General features: G+C 41.2%; 1 non-coding gene across 1 annotated transcript; it reads left to right on the top strand.

The window, feature by feature from the left end:
- The first annotated feature begins 6,146 nt into the window (after positions 1-6,146).
- trnaq-cug (transfer RNA glutamine (anticodon CUG)) lies at positions 6,147-6,218 on the top strand. The gene has a single exon. It is a non-coding gene; the product is annotated as a tRNA-Gln (tRNA).
- Positions 6,219-13,182: the final 6,964 nt, after the last annotated feature.

Here is a 13,182-nt window from a genome sequence, read left to right as displayed (position 1 = left end):
AATGGCTTTGTCTTGCAACATTACCTCACTGTAGGTGAAACTCAAGAAGACAAAAGGCTCCTCCGCAGTGGATAAGCTGAGGAAAACTTAATCAGATCCATCACAGTCTGACTCTGTTCATCTCATGTACCATTAACTGTCTCCGAGTAAGAATATGTGGCTTCTGCTTTTATGCATTTCTATAATTCATGAAAGTTCTCATATTCTAATCTATTCAGTGTGCATATAGGTGCACCACATTTTGAATTATGCATTATAAAAAAGTGCCTTATCTCTGGGATGTGTTGTCTATGCTATTCATGCCATTAGGAGTCATACTGCTAATGCACGCTGTAAACTTATCTCCTGTGAATTACCTGAGCACTTGGTGTGTGTGCATTAAAGCCATTAGAAATAAGATTTCACTGAGCAGTGCGCCAGTAAATCTCGCTCTGCTGAAACCTCTCCTGTCTATAAAAAGCAGAGAGGGGCGTCATGTAGCTGTAAAATATGAACTTCCCCTGTAGGCAGCGCAGTGGAAAAGGATTGTAGTTTGAAAATGAACAATAAGCAAATTTCTACCAGGACGGCTCTTAAAGGAAAACTCCTCTGATCCTCTTCTGTGATGTTCAACACATTCCATGATTTATTTAGTGATGAAGTGTTGTGATTTACTTTTTTGGTGAACCCACTTTCCCTCAACCTGCCTCGTCTACTTCTATTGCAGTTAGTGATTTCCTACATTTCCCATAATGCCTTTCAACCACCCTCAGAGAAGGGGCGTGGACTTGTTGCATTCAGCTGTTGGTTATTCATGAAGGTGAATAACCAGAGAGCAATAACGATAGTGATAGTAACAGTAAGACAGTGAGAGTTTCCAGTCGCCCCTTCCTCAAACCCAGCCTGTCTCTCTGCTGCAATGCATGCTGGTCTCTCTCCTGCTCCTGTGGGTGGAGAAACTGGTCTCTCTCCTCTTCTACGATGGATTTCTCCCTGTATGATTGTTGAACGTCTCTTGGTGCAAAATGGCGGCTCTAGAAAGAAGCCCTCGCTCTTTGATTCTGAGGGACTGACACCAAAACCTGACGTTTACCGCTGATGTTTTACATCCTGAAACATTTTCTCATATCAAACTCCATCGTAGCTGCTGGAAACATCTGGAGGTGACGTCACCTCGTCTACGATTGGCCGGTTATCCACCAAGAAGAAAAACACAACAAACTGCTAAATGGAGCCAGGAATGAAAAGAACAGAGTTAAAGCATTTTAGGGGCGATTTTTCCTTTAAATATAATTGAACAGATTGATCCTCAGGACTTATAGATATGACTGGAGGATAAAGAGTGGGATAAAGACATAATAGTAAAGAGGGAGAGGAAACTGTTCCAAGCTGCTCCTCCAGCATGGCTTCAAACAGACTTAATTCTTCATCTCCTGTATGAGCTCCTGTCACACAGTCGGACCTGGACATCACACCGATGCTGTCGCTCCTGTTAATTGCCTCTTCTCTCCCTCGGCGAGCATCTGACGGGTTTAGGTTTCTTTATCCGGCACACAGGCGGCCGTACAGCGGCGGGCCGGGAGGCAGAGAGCGCCGCAGCACTAAAACACCATCAGGACATTGATTCTAATTACGCCGGCCAGCCGGGTGTGGTGACGACACCGTGTTCCCGCTGCCGCAGACCGCCGGCCCTTTACTGTGTCACTGTCGCTGTTGGCGACTGTAATCCACCTTACATAAGGTCCAGCAGAGACCACTTAGGGGTCTGAGGAAAATCACTCCTCAAGGAGATATCCACAGTTTCAATAACCTGATTCCAATATTGACAACATGATTGAGAGTGAAAATTGTGGTACCTGTGAAGGATAGTACTGTAGGTAAGAAACCTTGAAGAAACCCTTTACAGACTGCATCCTCTAGATTTTGGAGATATTGAATGAAAAAGTTCAGGTGAAGATGTTTTTAGTGATTTGTGAATGCCTTTCGAAATAGAATCAGACCGCTCTCACCTTTCATCAGTGCAGACGTCTATACAGCCAAAAAAGCCTGAGATATATAGTATAGTGGACATATGGATCTATAGTCTGTTGGAATATTGAACTGAACTATACTGACCAGACTTTCCATTCACTACAGCAGCAAAGTTCTCAAAATTTTCATGTCACCAATCCTGAAACACACACACACACACACACTGCGTATGGGAAGATTTATCTTGTTAATTTAGCATTTGAATTGTGTAACTGTCTACACTGCACAGGGAGAGATAACAGTGGTGAGAGTGAATCTAGGATTACAATAAGTCAGTTTTATACATTCTCCAATTGGGATAATTTCTAGTGAATTAAATTATAGTGAAATTAAACTCTTCCTCATTTTGCTGGGGACCTCCTGGAACCACTTCAAGGACCCCTATAGGAGTCCTTGGACCCCGTTTTGAGAACCACTGCACTATGGGAACTGGAATAACACACTAATGAAGTGCAGGTGATGTCTGAACTGCAGAGCTGACGCCTCTGAAAGCGTCACTGTCCCTAAAACCATCTGTGAATGTTTCCCGTCACTTCCCTGCAGATCGATCACATTACGGTCTGATGTGATCGACACCCGGCCGCTTCCCAGTCTGAACTCATCTGTGGAATTGATTCTGGGCTTCGGTTACAACTGAATCCAATATCAGCCACTTTAGCCTGGCGATGTGCAGTGTAAGGTGTGTATATAAAGAAACAGAGGCAGCGGCTGGTGTGTGTTCCTAAATCTCAGCCTGTAGTTTGTTCCTGACACATCAGAGGGCATTCTGGGTAGGAGAGTCCCAAGAGCCTGTAGTCAGCTCAGCCAATCAGAGGTCATGTACCACCACAGGATAAGTTTGGGGATTTTGGACCTATATATAATTTGTCTCTTACACCCTGTTTACACTTGGTTTTAAAATGCGTCTCGGGCGATCGGATCACAAGTGGACAGCGCTGAATACAAGTGTAAACGACCACCAAGACGCATCGTGATCCGATCACTCAAACCACTTGCCGAGGTGGTCCGGGACGCATTTGACCACATATCTTTTGTAGTGTAAACACTAATGCGTCCTGATGCGTCCCCGACAAGGACGTAACAAGAAAATACGTCATCAATGCAGGACGTGGCGGTTGTTTTGGTGACAGGGCGCCAACGGTCCTGTCAGTCTCAACAGTTGGAAGAGCCCGTACATGTATATTAGTTCTTGAAACATTGTTGTTTTCTTAGCTAGCCCGTGCTAAACAAATCTGGCTCTGGCTCTGGATCTGACGTAATAACTGTGCGCGGCGCCCTTTGACCTTCTAGCGGAAGTGACGTAGGCAGATCTGAACACAAGCGGTCAGCCGGACACCTTGGAGACGCATGATAAACACAGGTGTAAACGGCGATGTGTCTCGGCTGTCCGCTTGTGATCCGATCGCCCAAGACGCATTTTAAAACCAAGTGTAAACAGGGTCTTACATACCTTAGTAGTGAGGTAGAGGTAGTACTTGGACCTGCAGGCAGGTTGTAAATTGTTGGTTATTCTTCATAAATGGGTCATCATGAGTTTAGACTTGAATCCTGATGTAGCTCATCACGCAGGTTTTACAGTTTTTTTTCTACACGGATGGAGCTTAAATCCTCTTATGCCCTGCTGGTTCTACCGGCGGATCCGTCATTACAAATTCAGGTTGCACGGCCGTGCTTTGTTCAAACCCACAGAACGTAATTTTAAATTCTAGTCAAGATCTCAAGGTTTGTCATGCCGAATTACAGGGAAACGTGTAGAAAATGAAGCACAACACATGTCGATTTTTTCCATTTGATGTAATGTTGCAGCGTCTTGGGTTTGAACATTTCTCTCAGTATCAGCAGCTGGAGCTCCAGTGAAGAGTTGAACAACAGAGACACAATATGGATGTGAGGTTGGTGTACAGTATGGAAGAAATGTTTTTCTAACTTTGAAGCTTAAGGGTTATTTTCCCCTTAAGTAGCTTCAAAGTTAGAAAAAACATTTCTTCCATACTGTAAAACAACTTTGTAGAGTGCAAAGAGGTTAAAAAAAACATAGAGAATAGGGAGTTTCCCAATGGCGATCAATAAGGTCTGGCTGTCATTCATATCATGGACTTTTTTTTAATACCAACACTACTTCCAATATTTTGATTTCGATGCCAGTTGTTTAAAGATTATTTTTTTCTGTGCCTTTCTTTGTTGAATGAACGCACTTTCATTTCAGTTTGCAACACATTAAATGATTTGCACTTTAACATGTGAACACGTCATGTGCTTCTCTAAATGTAATCAGACCACACAGCTGATTTCCAAGGTAAAAATACCCCTAAACAAGAAAACAAACTTCAGTTCTTGTGGTAAGATCGACCAACACCAGCCACTGTTCCCAAATCCTGGATGACTGATGCAAACGTTCAGCTCCATTTTAGTGTTTTCTCTGTCTAGCTGTGTGTGCAGGTTGTGTTTAAGGAGGAATAGCTGTGTGTGCAGGTTGTGTTTAAGGAGGAATAGCTGTGTGTGCAGGTTGTGTTTAAGGAGGAATGGCTGTGTGTGTAGGTTGTGTTTAAGGAGGAATAGCTGTGTGTGCAGGTTGTGTTTAAGGGGGAATAGCTGTGTGTGTGCAGGTTGTGTTTAAGGGGGAATAGCTGTGTGTGCAGGTTGTGTTTAAGGGGGAATAGCTGTGTGTGCAGGTTGTGTTTAAGGAGGAATAGCTGTGTGTGCAGGTTGTGTTTAAGGAGGAATAGCTGTGTGTGCAGGTTGTGTTTAAGGAGGAATAGCTGTGTGTGCAGGTTGTGTTTAAGGAGGAATAGCTGTGTGTGCAGGTTGTGTTTAAGGAGGAATAGCTGTGTGTGCAGGTTGTGTTTAAGGGGGAATAGCTGTGTGTGTAGGTTGTGTTTAAGGAGGAATAGCTGTGTGTGCAGGTTGTGTTTAAGGAGGAATAGCTGTGTGTGTAGGTTGTGTTTAAGGAGGAATAGCTGTGTGTGCAGGTTGTGTTTAAGGAGGAATGGCTGTGTGTGTAGGTTGTGTTTAAGGAGGAATAGCTGTGTGTGCAGGTTGTGTTTAAGGGGGAATAGCTGTGTGTGTGCAGGTTGTGTTTAAGGGGGAATAGCTGTGTGTGCAGGTTGTGTTTAAGGGGGAATAGCTGTGTGTGCAGGTTGTGTTTAAGGAGGAATAGCTGTGTGTGTAGGTTGTGTTTAAGGAGGAATAGCTGTGTGTGCAGGTTGTGTTTAAGGAGGAATAGCTGTGTGTGCAGGTTGTGTTTAAGGAGGAATAGCTGTGTGTGCAGGTTGTGTTTAAGGAGGAATAGCTGTGTGTGCAGGTTGTGTTTAAGGGGGAATAGCTGTGTGTGTAGGTTGTGTTTAAGGAGGAATAGCTGTGTGTGCAGGTTGTGTTTAAGGAGGAATAGCTGTGTGTGCAGGTTGTGTTTAAGGAGGAATAGCTGTGTGTGCAGGTTGTGTTTAAGGAGGAATAGCTGTGTGTGTAGGTTGTGTTTAAGGAGGAATAGCTGTGTGTGCAGGTTGTGTTTAAGGGGGAATAGCTGTGTGTGCAGGTTGTGTGGAGGAACAGGCTGTAACAGGCCTGTCAGCCTTTGACCCGGTCGTTTTGGTACAAATGGCGAGGGAAGCGGTTACGGTAAGAGATGAGAAACGGTCCGGTCCTGCCTGCTGGGGGAGAAAATAACACTTCACACACCTCACTGCATCCCTGCCACCTCATCTGTGTGTGTGTGTGTGTGTGTGTGTGTGACCTAATGTGTTTTATTACACTATGTTTTATGAGCTTGTGTGTGTGCATGTGACAGTTCAGCCCCAAACACACATCAGCCTGGACTCAGCAGTAGGACTAAACCTTCATTTCATGCGTTTATTTTCTTTCTTTCTTTCCTTTTTCTCTTTCTTTCTTTTCTCAGAAGGTGTAGTAGCTCCACTGTCCAGCAGGTGGCAGTGAACATATTGTTCTTTCCTCACGTTTATTTCCTTGTTACTGGAGCTGATTTACTGTCCAGAGAGCATCTGCCGGTCGGATTTCACATTGTAAATTGGTGAAAAGAATCACATTGTGCAGGGGGAAAAAACGACAAAAACATATAGACTTATTTATAAGTGCAGTGCAGTTATAATTAAAGTCCTTACTTTTTGCAGAAGGGGTCACATGGTTCCATGGTGTAATGGTTAGCACTCTGGACTCTGAATCCAGCGATCCGAGTTCAAATCTCGGTGGAACCTGAAGTTTTCCTTCCGTCTGTTTTGTTCAAGATCAATCCAACAATGAAAAGACCGTGAAAGAACACGACTAAGATAAAGTAAGAGTAAGATAAAACGAACCCATATTAACTGGGTGAGGTAATAGGACACAGCAGGGAACAAAAGAACAATAGAATTTAAAAAAACAAAAAAAACGGAATATAATGTACATAATAAAGACAATAACAACACTACAAACAAAAGCAATAGAAGTAGGCCATAAACACTTGGGGTTGCATATCGTTGCAGTCGGGTAAAAACCTTGCATATGCAAAATGTCAACTTTTCAAGAGCTAAGAAAAGTAGCCTTGTTTTTAGCTTGACCACCGTGTATTTGAGTTTATTCAACAGAAAGGGCAACAGCGATATGAAGCCGTCAAAATCTACTGAAAGAGTGGCAAGTATGGGAGAATATGGTTTAATGTCACCTCAAAATATTTACTTAAGTGTATCTGGTGTTGTAATATAACAATAGTTTATATAAATAGCCATTAATACAATTTTCAATATAATTATTAGGCTATCAACATCATGCCCTGCTGGAACACCCCCCTGATTTAGCTGTGTAGAAAATGGTTTAGCCCGGTGTAGGTGACGCGGAAACGGCTTTTCGGCGGGAGAATCGACTCAGTAGAAAATAAAAGACCAGTAAGAGAGAGTCACATGAAATAAAACTGACAGTCGTGGCATCATGCCTCCTCCAAATAAGCCTTGTTTTCAGAAGAGAAAACAAGGAAAGGAACTAGAGGAAAAAGAAAAAAGGAGAGACTCGGACTTACATGCTAGTTTTTCGCCATTAAAGGTGAGTTGACGTCCATGCTAAGCTAGCTGTCCTACTTTCCATAGACTAACGTTACACAGCTACAGCTAGCAACTGTTGGCTTTCTGTTGTTTCAGTTGAAGTGTTGCTGCTGAAAGGACTTCATTCCCAGTAAGCTGACTTCATTCCCAGTAAGCTGAATTTTCCCAGCAGATTCACATAAAGCAACGACCTGATGAGGTGAGCTCAGTGTGATGGGAGTTTATTTTGAACTCTATAGGCTAAATGTTAAAAATAAGATTTTCTTAAGAGATTAAATAAATCTCTGCAGCAACATGGTGTAACATGATTTGTTGACCTCTTCATATAAACAACTATTCATTAAATTGTGCTAGATAAACACCTATCACTAAAATAATTAAACTGTGATATATGGCTTGTAGTAGCTTATAATAATAATAATAATGATAATACAACTTGATTTGTGTAGCACTTTGCAAAACAGTTGTTACAAAGTGCTTTACAAAACAAATATATAAAATACATTGATAAAACAATAGAATAGTAACAGCACAATAAGAATTAATTGACAAAATGAGAATTAGAGGACATACAAGAAGAAAAGGAATAAAAACAACAACAAACACAAGGAGTGTTTTAAAAGTTGAGTTTGACAAAGGTCCTGATGTTGCTAAACTACTTTCCATAATATTGATGAGAGAAATCACATACTGTGCATGGCTCTGACCAAATACTTGCCCTCTCTGTGATTTTCTGCATTTTGTACATTTGTCACATTTAATTTGATCAGTATGTTGTCATGGGGCCCAGAATTCAAAACGGCTACACTGTTATTTACAGTATTGATTGCTTAATTAAAGGTAAGTAAAATTTTCACTTTAATCGTGCCTACGCACTTCTCAGTAGGTGAAAAGATATGGTGGAAGGATAAACTTCTAATCTCTTAATCCTACATTTGGTTTGTTGTTGTCCCCTGTATTCAATTTAGTGTATTTTTGGGGCTGTAAACAAGCTCCTCCCCTATTTCTGGAGCCCCTCCCACCCCTTATAGCTGTTCAGGCTCCAGCTCCTACGACAACAACAGGTGTGGAGTGCAAAATATTGCCGAGGAGCAGCCAGTGGTAAGACCAAAAAATATGCCTCCCACGTTGACTTTGATAGAGCAAAACAAATATAAACATTGGTATTGCTGTTGAAAGATGGAGGAACCTGAGACAGGCCAAAGGAATGAGAGCTGATAGAGTTAAATGTTTTTCTCCTAGACAGGTAAGTACAATCTACTTTATCTAGGCTAACGCTAGATAGACTATTACTATCTGGGAAACTGGTCTAGCCCTGCTAACTAGATCTAATAACTCATTTCCATTACTCAGATCCACAGCTGTGCCAAGCTGTGCAGGGCTGAGCCTGATAAAGGCAAAGCCCAGTTGCTTTGTAGTGTGTTTCCATTATATACAGCGCTAACCAGGCTAATGCTATCTTTGTTGCCATGCTGCACCGCTGCAGTGGCAGGATGCTGCTAACATGATAAGCTGTTCACTGTTACGCTACCTGTGGCTAAGGTTAGCTGTCCGATTTTTTGAGAAATTATGAATCAAGGACTTAGATTTGGTGTAGTTTTATGTTGTCTTCTGTATTCTGTGTACAGAGAGCAGAGATTTAGTAAAGTGTATGTGCTAGCTAAAGTATTGTCAATGTGCTAGGTTTGGAAATGTACTGTAATGACTAATAGATCATACAGTGTGCTATTGTACTTAGTCACAAAAGTTAGTCTACATTATGTTTGCTAGCTAGGAGAAAAAGACTGGGGCTGTGGCCGGAATGGATCACTATTCCCTCATTTGTATTTCCCTATATAGTGCTGCTCTATTAGTGCACTAATTAGCGGTAAATCACACATGATTAATGAGTGAATTCGGACACTTAATTCATCATCATTCATCATCGACCTGCGTCTGCATTCACCAGTCACATAAATAAATGTTTCAACTAACATTTGACAAGTTACCAATATTCCTTCAAAGCTGACATTAACAAAACACACGTTACAATAAGCTATGTACCATATAACTTGCTAGAGCTAGAGATAAATACCTTCCTGAACAACAGACCTTAATGTTAATGTTAGCGTTAACGAGCTCAAATTTGCGTAACAAAACGTGCACTTCTAATTAGTTATGAATTGGCAGTTAAAAGAAAACATCTTTAGAATAGCTTGACATCTTTTGGGTACCAAAAAAAGTTTATTTACTTGCATTTGTAAACGAGGTTTGGTGAAGAAGAGGATGCCATCATTATAAAACCACTGAAGGGTTACAGCTTCGTTGCTTGGTAACGGCCAGGTGACGACAGACTCGCAATGCATTGTGGTATACTTTCACCGTTTTAGTGACCGGGCTTGTTCACTAGATATTACAGTGCATTGTGGGAAATATGTAGTGCCCTCAAAATCATTCCACAATATCATTTTACGATTCGGACACTAACAAAAAATGTCTGACGTACGTATTAGTGCCCTAAAACGCAGATAGTGATCCATTCCGGCCACAGCCAGGGTTTAAAGTTTTTGTGACATCACCCTGAGTCGCATTTTGTTTATTACTATGTTCATTTTACAATCCTCCTTCTTTCCTCCTTTCTAGGGAACAACTGTCTTGCTCTCTAAGCCCTCATGCCCTATCAGACGGCTTGTGAAGGTAAGGTCTTTGGGCAGCATGAAGCTGTGCTGCTTAGTCTGGAGGAGATGGCTTCATTTGTTTCTTCTGACACGCAAACAACTGCAAGAGGGCTGCTGGCCTGAATTCAAAAGGGCACACAGTGCTTGCCTCTGAAATCCTCAAGGAACTAGAGTGCATAAATCTGTCTCTACAGAATAAAACTGGAGTCCTTACAGACATGCTGACAGCAGTGGATTGTGTTAAGAAAACACTGAAGACGAAGAGGTCGGATCAGAGGTTTCATCAGATTTATGTGAAAGTCACTGGCATGATCACTGAGACAGGTGTTGAGGCAATCCAGATGCCTCACATTAGAAGACCACCAAACGCTTCACAGGGAATAGAGCTGTGTTCATTCCAGCATCCTCTGAGGAACACCACAGGGTAGAAGAAGACTGCAAAGTTCTGGATGCTGTTGATGTGCAGTTGAGAGCGTTTTGACCAGAGCGCCCTACACATTCTAGAGAGGTTAGAAAAGGTCTGGAAAGGGTAATCCTCACTTGACACATGGAGGATGTTATTTATTATATACCAGTACTGAGAACTGGATCTTAATTCACTTGAAGGGTAGCTGGCAGTGTTCAAAATGCATTATGAGTGTGGCACCACTACTGAAGCAGCAAACATTTTCAGAATAGGCTGTGGACTCTTCACGCAAGTAGAAGAGTTAAACTTTTTCTGGTTGTGCTTTCTTCCTCTGCTGAAGCAGAGAAGTTTCAGTGCTGTAAGAAGACTGGAGACATGGCTCACGATTACAACGTGGCGATTTGTATCCATCAAAACAGATCGGTCACTTTAGACCCTGCAAAATTTGGTCAGTTCTTTGTCTCTGCAAATGACTAAGGGAAATATGTTTGGGCCCTTCAGTTAGGAACAGGATTAAGAAAAGAAGTAGGGATGGTCAGTGATGAAAGAGGTCCATAAATCCTTTACGTTTTTATTATACATTTTTTATTTGAATCTTTACTCTGCATACATCTACGTTGACGTGTCCTTGATGAATAATTGTCTTAGCATGAGTAAAGTGCTGTAAATAAATAATTCAGTGTTAAGAGTAATGTGATTGATTGAACATTTATTTAAACCTCGGAAACACATTGAGTGAAGACATCAACATCAGCAGCAGTAACAAAAGAAAACATTTGTTAAAAACATTTACAATCAGAAAGATTTAAGAAAGATTTAAGATAAAGTCCTGGAATTGCCGAAACGGCAACAGTGAGTCCATTTTGCAAGTGCAAGCAAAACGCAGTCTTTCCCAGTTCAGAATTAAATTTAGGAACCTGAAGTATGAGCCGGTCTTGAGAGCGGATATGCTGAGCACTAACACTCCAAACCAACAATGATGAGATATAAGATGGTAATTTATTAATTTATTAAGGATTTTTTGTGATTATTGCGGCCAAAAATGCTTGATTTTGCTGCGGCTTTTCTCAAAAATTGCGATACAATTTGCGAGGTTTTATGTGCTCTTTTTGCGGTAAAATTGTGGGAATTGGGAAAAATTGCAAGCAAAGGAAAAAAAAAATGTTTTCTCTCTCTCACTCACACACACACACACACACACACACACACACACACACACAGCCTCCCCTTATTCTCTCCCACTCTCTGTTTAAGCCATTAACTCTTCCAAGAGCTTGAATTTTGCACTCACCTCGATTCTTGCTGCTTTTCTTTTGTTTTGCACGGTCTATGGCAGTAATTTTTGTTGGCAGGTGAGTTTTGTTCATCTTCCACCTGAATGCGCGCTGCGATGACGTCAGTTACCACGCCACCGAATGCGACAATTGGTCCAAATCACAAGCGGTCTGTTGATTTGGCCATTTCATGCGGAAAAGTTGCGGCAATTTTGCAAAACTGCAAGCTCTCGCAAATATTGCGGAGATTTCTTGAATTTGCGTTAATTATTGCGATCGCAAAATCGCAAGTTCCTGGAGGGACTGCATAATGCACATAATGCAGACAGTGTGTACTGATTGTTGACTAAACAGAAACACACTCCAAATAGAGATTCAAAGCTACAGATTTGTTCCAATGTAGCAGGACAACTAGGTTTGACAAATAGCAGAAGATACATACATAAATACAACTAGATTCATAAATAATCAGAATAGTTTCTTAAAATGTCCTTGTGCAATCATCAGTCAGTCTGTCAGTCCCAGGTGTGTGTTGTGTGTGGTGAGCAATAGTAGCCTAAGAGTTTTTTTCAGGAAAGTGGCCCCAGATCCAGGTTAGTTTGGGCAAGTCCAGTTGGTAGTCTGATGTCTTTTGTACCAGTTCTATTGGTAGCCTCCACACTTAAGTTTCCTACATGGTCTCTAGGAGGGCAGTTCTATGGTTTCTCCATATGAGGTGCTGGTTGGTTTATGTGTTGCTTCCATCTGGTGGCAGCACAGAGAATTGCACGTTAGGAGGAGGAAAATTACTGAATCTGTTACATGTTCTTATCTGCTAGGTAGGATATTGCATTTTATATGAGTCAGTTATATAATGCCATAATAATAAATAATATTGTTTGACTGATCTCTAAGCAAAATTTGCACAAAATGTTATATTTAATATTTGTGTAATGATTTTTTTCAAAGGTGACACTGACTTGTGACTATATAATATCGCTGTGTCTGTGGGCTACAGTCAATCTTTTGAAACAGTGTTGTTTAGCTTTATATATATTATACACATAGTCATGAAATAAGTGGCAGTCGTGTTCATTAGCCCACAAATGAGCAGCAGTTTTACCGTTTTCATTTTAGGATAGAGGTGATTTAGATATGGCCAACAATTATGTGCTTGGCTTGCTAACTTACTGGTAATGTTTTGTGAAACAAGTTAGCACCATGTAGTTTAACAAAAAGGAGGATTGAGAGCCCCTTGTTACATGGAAGTTGGAGATTTTATAGAAATATTGAGGGACAGTTGATACTACGTTTTGCTCTAGCCGCTATCTTGATTTAGATTTTTCTAGCAAAACGACATGGCATGCTTTCAGAGCAGAGCAGCAATGGTCATGTCAGTAGTCACTAATTCACTGATACATGTAGCCCACTAGTTGATAATGTTAATAATGTGATAATCATGTTTTCCTGCTAATAACTTTCATTTACAATATCTTGGATGTACTGTACAGACATAGTGCGGAGCAAATAGTGAGACAGGTCCGTGAATGTAAGGGAATGCCGCTATTCATTTTGAACACCATATCCACCGATAACCAGTTGTTTATAAAACCTATCGCCCCCAATTAATCGGCCAAACTGATAAATCGGTCGACCCCTAGTTGGTGCATTACAATATTGCTAAGTGCATTTCTTTGTTTTAATCTTCGGACAGCATGAAATATGCCCAACATTATGTGACAAAAACAGTACTAATCAATTCTTGTGAATACTCTCCATTTTCCCGGTGGCTCTTTCTTTTTTCTGATGTTTAGGAAGCCTATTTATTG

Source organism: Centroberyx gerrardi, chromosome 1 (genome assembly GCF_048128805.1).
Source record: "Centroberyx gerrardi isolate f3 chromosome 1, fCenGer3.hap1.cur.20231027, whole genome shotgun sequence".
Taxonomy (NCBI): domain Eukaryota; kingdom Metazoa; phylum Chordata; class Actinopteri; order Beryciformes; family Berycidae; genus Centroberyx; species Centroberyx gerrardi.
The sequence above is the reverse complement of the archived record's forward strand: the minus strand, read 5'-3'. Positions and strand labels throughout refer to the sequence as shown.